The sequence below is a fragment of the Carlito syrichta genome, unplaced genomic scaffold, assembly GCF_000164805.1.
Source record: "Carlito syrichta isolate Samal-C Ts95f unplaced genomic scaffold, Tarsius_syrichta-2.0.1 Scaffold306485, whole genome shotgun sequence".
Classification (NCBI taxonomy): Eukaryota; Metazoa; Chordata; class Mammalia; order Primates; family Tarsiidae; genus Carlito; species Carlito syrichta.
In genome coordinates this window covers 1-10,191 of record NW_007250581.1, presented here as the reverse complement: position 1 = coordinate 10,191, position 10,191 = coordinate 1, and the positions used below count along the sequence as shown (strand labels likewise).

Sequence of the window (10,191 nt, the reverse complement as noted above, 5' to 3'; positions counted from 1 at the left end):
TTTTAAATCTTATAAAGAAGCTTGTACTGTATAAAAGGCTCCCAAATGTGACCTGAGTTTGAATTATATCTAATACCTAAGCCGAAACCGCAGTTTACTGGAAACAGAAACAATGGGTTTCTAGAGTGAGCCATGCCTGTCACAGTCACAGAGCCTTCAGCTTAGGCCAGCAGAGTTCCTTTAGATTGTTTGTGCTGCATGGCAAAAGGGGGAGGAAAATGGGGTCTACAGCTCCCGAACACGTCCTAGCGGTCTTGGGGTCCACGGCCCTCCCTGATCCCTAATGCTCAGTGGGCCTCCGTGGCCGGCTCCCAACAGTAGGGCCTGATCCTTCTAACACACTGACTCCATATCCTGTTAGTCACCCCTTCTTACCTCTTTGCTCATCTACCACTGGCTGCTCAAACACACAAAACTTATGTCCCCTTAAAGTCTTTGCATGTGCTGTTCATTCTTCTTGAGATGCTTGTCCTCCTATGATACAATGACCTGACCAGTTACTTCATGTCTCTGAACAAACGTCAAGTCCTCAGAAAACAGTTCCTGAAAGCCACACATCAAGTGAAAGTGTCCTATTTTTGTTGATTGCTCTTCATAGTATATTTCATTGCAGGATATTATTTGTCATTTGTTTTCTCTTCTTTTATTTTTTAGTTTTTTAAGAGACAGGGTCTAGCTCTGTTTTCCAGGCTGTAGTGTAGCAGAGGGACCATAGCTTACTACAGCCTCAGTTTCCCAAAATGCTAAGATTATTGGCACAAGGACTGTGCTGGGCCAAATCATTTGTTTTCATATGTATGTTATGCCTTCCTTAATATACTCTAACCTCCATCATGACAAGAACATTATCTGTCCTATTCACTATTCCCAGAGTGATTGTGTCAAGCATGGTGCCAGGCTAGAGCATTCAAGTATTTGTCATATACAGGAATTAATGTATATTCAGGAACTGGGGCCTTATAGATAAATCCAAATGTGAAAGAGGATGTGGAAAGCATTTGGATCCAATATCCAAGTGAAATGACTGTTTCTGGAAGAGAGGGCCTATGACTAAATCGGGAAGGAAATACGGAGAAAATTAACATGGCAAGTAGGTACTGAAGTAAACATGAAGTTCACTGGCTATCTCATGATGAGATATTCATTTCTTCTCAACATAGTCAACCTCTTCTCCACAGAGAAGGGAACCTTACAACCAGTGTTTCAAGGATATCTTTACCAAATGGGTTAACCACTTCCACTGGGCTGTTACACAAATGGCTACCCCTGCCTGCCTTGTTCTTACCTGTACACTGACTTCTTGTTTCTCCCCTTTGACTATCCACCTCTCTCTTCCTTGCTCCAATAAGGTAATTACATCTGGCTTAGATGTGGAATGTCCTGCTTACAAAGAAAAAAGAAAGTGACAGAAAATATGGAAATGAACTTTGAAAGTCAAAATTAAAATTACAAATGAAAATATCAAAAGTCGAAGTGATATAATAAGATTCTAGACAAGAGTAAGAGAAATCAAGAAAAAGAGATCAAGTAGAAAGAGTCAATGTTTTTGTTTTGCTGTTCTTTAAAAAAAAAATTAAAGTGATATCTCCTCTAACTCTAGAAGCAAGCAAAATGCACTGAAACCATATGGGGAAACCCCCTAGAACCCAGAATTTATTTATAAAAAATTGTGTATTTATTCTTACATATTTCAGCTTCCATCACCTTCAAAGCACTTTTCATTTGATGTACTACACTTAGCAAGATACTTTTTCCACTGTTCAAAACAGTTTTGAACTCATCAATTTTGATGCCTTTTAGTGCTTCTGCTGTTTTTTGTTTCACCTCTTCCACTTCAGCAGAACGTTATCCTTTGAGAACTTTTTTCATCCAGGGAAACAAACAAAAAAAAAGTCACTTGGAGCGAGACTGGGTGAACAGAGGGAATGGGGCACAGGGAACATGCCGTTTTAGGTCAAATACTGCTGAACACTCAGCATGGTGTGGGCAGGTGCACTGTCATGATGGAAGAACCAGTCACCTGTTTGCCACAACTCAGGATGTGTCTTCCATAAATTGTGAGGCAAACTTCTCAAAACTTCCAGATAAAAACTTTGGTTTCCCGTTTGATCTGGAGGAACAAATTTCAAGTGTACTACAAGGAGCTCACCCTCCAAAGATAATTCTATTTTCTTGGGTCCCCCTATACATTCTAGAGCCTTGGATCATATCGGGACTTTAACACCTTCAAGTTGCACGTGATCTTGGACAAGTCACTTAAACCCACTATTTCTTAGTATCCTCACATGAGAAATTGGAGAAATAATAGGGATGTTGGAATAATTAAGTTACTTGATATATGCGTGCTCAGAAAAATGTCTAGTATACAATAATCACAGTGTTAGCTGTTGATGTTATTATGCTATTGTCATTATTTTACTAAGAGTATATATTCCGTTTTACATGTCATTTTCATGGATTACATGCTTCAACCATATATCAGAGTAACTCTGTCTTAGGAAATGGGCTATTTTCTTTTCAATTTTAAGTGAATTCCATTTATACAATCCATCACTATATGAACAGGCTGTTTTTATAATAATGGCAATTCATGACCTTCTGTCAAGAAAAGATCCTTGCAAGTGGATCAGATAATAAAGTGGAGTCGTACAGCAATTCTGAGCACCAACGAATAAGAAACCTGGATTTCCTGACAATGGTTCTATAATGAACAACAGAAAATTCTAGGCTAAACCATGGGTTGTTAAAGAGACAAATAAAAGAAATATCAGAGAAAGGTATGAATGTCACTGAAATATAGGAAGATGGAAGTATTTTGTGGAGTTGCCATTTCTGACCCAAAAAAGCTCAAACTACTTCAATAGGAAGAGGGACAAGAAACGTAACTAGTTTTTTTAAAGCAGCCCTAAAAAGTCAGTAGAAAAAACACATATCCTAGATAGTAGATTATAAATTATTCTACAGCATTTAAGGCTGACAACATACCTAGGGAGACTAAGTTACCATAGTTCTCTATCATCACCTCCAGGTACAAAGTCTTCTGGATCAGGTCAAGGTATTTCCACTCCTGACGAGAGAAGCCTATGGCCACATCTTTGAATGTTATGGATCCCTGAAACGGCAAACCTACGTATTACTGGGAAAGTTTTTTATTACTCTAGAAAATGGAGTAGAGGACATAAAGGACTGCACTGCAGCAAAAGAACAACATGATCAGCACACAGGTTAGAAATACATGCTATTGGGAGGGGAATGAACATATATCTAAGACCTATCTTAAATATCTGACCTTTTTGTGAATGACAGAATACTGCTTTCCTACTTAAATTATATAATTATTATGGGCATAATGCCCCAAAAGTATCTACCTTATAAATTCTCAATGTGTATTTACTGAGGAACATTTTCACTTGAAAGGCAATTAAAAAATTTAATCATGAGGCAATTTATCCAAAAATATAGAGTCTCAATTTTAGAAAACTAAGTTTCCATAATGTTAATCATTTCTTCAAGCATTAAGTGCTTTATTACATCACATCTTACCATGAGCATTTTTCTTTGTTTTGATAAAACAAAAGGATTTTTTTACTCATTATGTCATGATTTTACGGTATTTATTTTTCTGGGCTTTCTGTCCAAATCCATTACCTCTGTGTTTATAAGTCCCAATCACATAGTAATTCCCACAACCCATGTGATATTTACCCCAGATGAAGATTTAGATTCTTCAATGTCAAATACTACCTAATCTAGATGAAAACTCAGGTGTCTGGAAAGTTTCAGGCATTTGATGGATGGTCAAATGGAATAGTTAATTTGGTCTCACTAAATAACTAAAGTGACACAGAATACATATATATTTACTTCAAAGAATTTGACTCCTTTACTATGTGTCATTGCCCATACAGAAGAATGAGCACCTAGGATAGATGTTGAATAATCTGGTCAATAATGATATGACCACTAGTTAATTTGCAGTGGGCCACAAAAGGAAAGTGCTGAGTGATGTGGCACATCCTGTGGGAAGAACAAGAACTGGGGGATAAGTTAACTGAGGACCCATTCAAGGTAGATAACTTCAGGAAAAGTATTGAAAATACTCACATTACCTAAAAATCACAGACACATATCAATAAGGAGAGAAACATGGATTTACACAGGCCATAGTTTTAGGCAGGCACAAGCTAGTCAGTCTTCAGGATTTCTCTACCATAAAGCACAGAGTCTGGAGAACATAGACCTGAAAGAAGAGAAGACCTTGAGACCAGCTGCTCTCTAGTGTTTCCCACTGGACTCAAGGGAATACGGCTGTTTAGTTCTGCCATTCCAGGTTCCAAACCAACTCTCATCACACACAATTTGGGAAGGTTAGCACTCTGAACAAACCTATTTACTCTTCAAATTCCCAGGGGTTTCACCTACACAGAGTCATAGACCAGATACATATGGTCAATGAGGCCAAACCCAGGTATTTCAACACGAGATTTTCTGGCTAGTGTACCATTGCTGAGGCAAATGTGGATTTAAGACTGAGTAGCTCTGTCCTGTTCTAGGAGATCTACTTCTTTCCAGTCCCATCTTCAAGGCTAAGAAGAGGGTACATCATCTACACCAGAACCTCTTTTTGATCTTGAAATTGGAAAAAGTTAGTCAAGATATTAGAGATGGACAGGGAATACTCAGCATGTTTAGTCTAGAAAAGCTTCCTAGTTAAATATGTAACAGACTGTTGCTGTTCTAGAATTCAAAGTAGTTATTAAATGTGAGATTGAGAAAAATAAAGATGAGAAAAATATTCCAAAATAATTTTAACAAAAAAATCAGATTCAGCAATAATTTTTAATAAAATATGTAAATAGATATCTATCAATACACAGAGAAAGACAGATAATCATAAACATGAGACAGAAAAGTAACTGGTAATAGTACTTATAGTTTTGCTTTGGGTTTATTATAAATATATCACCATATATGCAGTTCTTTTTGGTCAATACATGAAACAATTAAATAAGGTTAAGAGAGGTAAAATAAACTTTTGCTTAGAAACGTCTCTATAATCAGAGTTTGATAATTAGCATTTTTTTACAGCTTCCCTTCTTTGTGCATTTCATTAACATTTCCTTCATAATTATTGCAACCACAGGCATATTAACTTGAAACATGTGTGTGTTTCAAAATCTGTTAAAATGGGATTTCAACAAAATTCTTTGCTTTCTGAATTTAAAATCATTTTACTGAATGGCTTATCTCCTGTGAATTTCCTTGCATCTCAACATCTTAACTCCCTTTATTACTTCTCCTCAGGTATGTCGGAGTTGTATGTCCAACAATTTGGAGAAATGGCCCTGAGTGATATTCTCTATGAATTAATAATGGTCCCAAAATACTTGTATTCCAGTTCTTCTTAACAGAAAGGGTTTTTTGTTTCTAAACTTGGCAGGTTGGTCAGGATATCCTTCAGCTATCTGTTGAATTACCTGATGTGATGAATTTTGCTTTCCATCTCATGTCACTACACTGAAAACTACAACATATAAATGATACAGTATAAAACCTGTCTATTACTATACAGATCCCACAGACTCAGTAGAATTTATTTATATCCTGATTTTGCTACAGTCAGACTAATGTCTCTCTTCTGTGAACTCACAAGGTATGTCACCTAAAGCTCTCCAAGTACAGTCCTTCACATATTGTCTTAAATATATGCCTATTCAGATTTGACCTCTTCAATAGGTTATAAGCATTTTTTTAAAAAGCAGTTCTATCTTTCCAGTGTTTGTCTCACCCCAAATATTACAATTTTCAGGTATAGCATAGTGGAAGCACTTCATAAAAGTCTGATTTTTATTTTTTAGAATTAATTTTTTTAAAAAGAGAAAATGTCCTGATGTGTTTTCCAAGCTGGTCTTGAATTCCTGACTTGAAGCAATATTCCCACCTCAGTCCCCGCAAAGTGCTGGAATTATAGATGTGAGCCACTGTGCCTGGTCAAAAGTCTGATTTTTTATTATAAAATTCACTTCTAGTTATTTTTAAAAGGAAATGACTGGCTGGGTGCGGCAGCTCACGCCTGTAAACCCAGCACTTTGGGAGGTAGAGGCGAGAGGATTGCCTGAGCACATGGGTTCGAGACCAGTCTGGGCAAAATGGCAAGACCTCATCTCTACAATAAATAAAAAAATTAGCTGAGTGTGCACAACTGTGATTCCAGCTACTTGGAAGGCTGAGGTGGAACGATCACTTGAGCCCAGCAGGTTGAGGCTGTACCATTGGCACTCCAGCCTGGGCGACAGAGTGAGACTCTGACTCAAAAAAAAGGAAATGACTACAGATGTACACAACCAATATGTACAAAGTCATTCAAAAATAATTTTTTATTATAAAAAATTAAAAACACAATAGGGAACAGGTTAAACATATTATTCTCTGCTATATGCTGACATTCTATGCTATTATTATTATTATTATTTTTGAGTTGGAGTCTCACTCTGTCCCCCAGACTGGAGTCTCACTCTGTCCCCCTGCTGGGCTCCGGCGATCCTTCCGCCTCAGCCTTCCAAGTAGCCAGAATTACAGGCATGCGCTACCACGCCCGGCTGATTTTTTGATTTATTGTAGAGATGAGGTCTTGCTGCCCAGGCGGGTCTCGAACTCGCAGGCTCAGGCAATCCACTCACCTCAGTCTCCCAAAGGCGCGGGATTACAGGCTGAGCCACTGAGCCCGGCTTACGCTATTATTAATAAGATTGATTTTAAATCATATAGTCAGTGGAAAATAGTATCAAAGATGAAATATTCAATAAAGAAGATAGGTTTAAATATGTATGCATAAATTAGTTGAATGGTGAAATTAAGAAGATATGGTCTTTTCTCAGATTTTCAAAAAGTGATCCTGAGCTCTGTGCTGTGAGAGATGTTAACATCTCAGTGCCTCTGTTTCCCCAGCAGCAAAGTAGGGATAACAATACCTGCAACACATAACAATTCTGAGGATTAATTAAGATGATCCATAGAAACACTAAAAAAGTATAATATAATACAATATATGTAATAACATATCATCATTGAAGATGAAAAACACATCTTATTGTTAATCTAGTATTATAAAAGGAATGTAATTCTATTGCTTACTGCTTTTCATATAGTAAAGTTTCTGCTTTGTGGGCTTTCTCTTTATTATAATTCTGATTTTACAAATTTCAAGGACCACCTTTGGCAAGATACAAATCTTCTTTTAAAAAAACCATCAGTTTAAAAAAAAGTATTAGACAAGTAAGGAGAAAATGCTTCTTTCCTCCTTAGAAACTACAGAGAACAAGAAAAACATAGTTCAGCTTCATGTACATGTTTAAAGAAAAGGATTCAATAAAGTTATAAATTGAGTACACGTACAGGAGAATGAATCTTATTCCATAAAATATGAGCATTTATGTAAGTATTTGTAAATATTACATGTTTTTGTTACTTTTAAAGTATCTTTGGAAACATTATTGGTATTTGCAAGATATCTGGGAAACATAGATTACTGCTCTTTTATCTGAAGTAACCTCGCATCTCTAACTGATTAATTATCGGAGAGTATGTTACTTCATAATTTGTGCCAAATTTTTTAAAAACTATTTTCTTTTTTTACAGTACTGTACTGTATTTATTGATAGCGTAAGTTTACATTGTCTGTTTACAAAATAAACCATCTGTCTGAAATGGTGGCAACTGCACGTGCAGACCCCAATCAGGGTGTTCACCTTTTTCTTTTAATGTCATGACTTTGCTTCTTAGGAGCACTTCTAGCATCACTAGTGGCACCTCGGATGGTCCCATAGTGTTATTCAAGGTTTATGTAATGCACTCAACATCATGAAAAATATGCAAGAACGTGAGAGATCACTTTCTACTTTAAGACTTTTACAGGCGAGGCAAACTGCTCACTCAGAGATGATGAGCATCACATGGCATTTAAAGTGGATACTCACAACACCTGAGCTTTCCAGGATAGCAACAGGAAGTGGCCACGAATTTTTTTTTTAATTTTAAAGATGTGGGGTACAATTCAGGATTAGGTGGGTAAGTGGTCATCGTACAGTAAAGTTTGGGCCTCCTCTTTGGTCCCCACTTCACCTGGTTTGAGATCAGGTACCCTTATTGATGTTGTGTGCCCCGGCAGTGTCCTGCTACTGTCAATCCCTTTCTTATAGTATTATGATTTTTTTTAATTAATCAGTATTTTTTATTATGGTTTTGTGGGGTACAGTTAAGGGTTAGGTGTACAATGACGTTTCATTCAGGCACCCTGTAGATAAGAAGTGTTTTCCCATCCCCCAACAGATATTTGCTACTGTTAATCCCATCCCCCTCCCCACCATAGTTTCCCAGTACCATCAGTCATTTTCTCATAGTATTGTATTGGATGTTCAAGGTCCATTATATGAGTGAGAACATGTGATATTCGGATTTTTGTTTTTGTGAGAGGTCACTCAGTATTATAGACTCTAGTTCCATCCAGGTTGCAGCGAAATTCATGATTTTGTTCTTTTTTATGGCTGCGTAGTATTCCATCGTATATATGTACCACATTTTTTAAATCCAGTCCTCTTTTGATGGGCAGCATGGTTGTTTCCAGGTTCTTGCTATTGTGAACAATGCTGCGATAAACATACGTGTGCAGGTATCTTTTTTATAGAGTGATTTGTGTTCTTCAGGGTATGTTCCCAGTAGGGGGGTTGCAGGGTCATATGGAAGGTCAATTTTTAGAGCTTTTAGGAATCGCCACACTGCTTTCCACAGAGGTTGTACTAGTTTACACTCCCACCAACAGTGTAGAAGTGTTCCCTTTTCACCACACCCTCTCCAGCAGCTGTTATTTTTTGAGTTGTTGATAATTGCCATTCTGACTGGAGTTAGGTGGTATCTCAGTGTGGTTTTGATTTGCATCTCCCTGATGATTAGTGAGGTTGAGCATTTCTTCATGTGTTTGTTGGCTGCTCGAATGTCTTCTTTTGTGAAGTGTCTGTTCATGTCTTTTGCCCATTTTATAATGGGGTTGTTTGTTTTCTTCTTTTCAGTACGCTTCAGTTCCTTGTACATCCAGGATGTTAAGCCTTTGTCAGACCTAGAGTTGGCAAAGACTTTTTCCCAGTCTGTAGGCTGTCTCCCTGCTCTCTTGATGGTTTCTTTGGCTTTGCAGAAGCTTGTCAGTTTAATAAGGTCCCATTTGTCTATCTTCTCTCTTAAGTCCTGTGGGTTTCGGGTTTTGTACAGGAATTGGATGCCAGTTCCGATTTCCATGAGAGTATTTCCTTCCTTTTCTAAGGTTCTTATGGTTTGAGGTTTTACATTTAGGTCTCTGATCCATTTGGAGTTAACCTTTGTGCATGGGGATAGATAGGGGTCCTGTTTCAATCTTCTGCATGTGGTCAGCCAATTTTCCCAGCACCATTTACTGAATAGGTTCTCCTCTCCCCATTGGTAGGTGGTGGGGGCTTTGTCGAAGATGAGTTGGTTGAGAAATTGAGGTTTTGCTTCTGGAATCTCAATTCTGTTCCATTGATCTATATGCCTGTTCCTGTACCAATACCAAGCTGTTTTGATGATTGTAGCTTTATAGTAAAGTTTGAAATCTGGTATTGTGATACCACCTGCTTTGTTTTTTTTGCTGAGGATTGTTCTGGCTATTCTTGGATGTTTGTGTTTCCATATGAATTCCTGTGTTGTTTTTTCTAGGTCTGAGAAGAATGTTGTTGGTAATTTAATGGGTATTGCATTGAATTTGTAGATTGCCTTAGGTAAGATGGACATCTTCACAATGTTGATTCTTCCGATCTATGAGCATGGGATATTTTTCCACTTGTTCATGTCGGCTTTGATTTCTTTGAGCAGTGTTTTGTAATTTTCATTGTAAAGGTCTTTCACGTCTCTGGTTAGGAAGATGCCAAGGTATTTCATTTTTTTTGTGGCTATTGTGAATGGAACTGTGTTTTTTATTTGGGTTTCTGTTTGTTTATTATTGGTGTAGAGAAATGCGATTGTCTTTTGTACATTTATTTTGTATCCTGAGACTTTGCCAAAGGCTTTTATCAATGTAAGGAGACCTCTGACAGATTCTCTTGGGTTTTCAAGGTACACCATCATGTCATCTGCATAGAGAGATAACTTGACTTCCTCTTTTCCTATTTGAATACCTGATGCCTC

General features: G+C 37.4%; 1 pseudogene; it reads right to left on the bottom strand.

Annotated features, from left to right (window-relative positions):
- Positions 1-3,112, bottom strand: part of LOC103265354 — a 110,452-nt pseudogene extending 107,340 nt beyond the window's left edge.
- Positions 3,113-10,191: the final 7,079 nt, after the last annotated feature.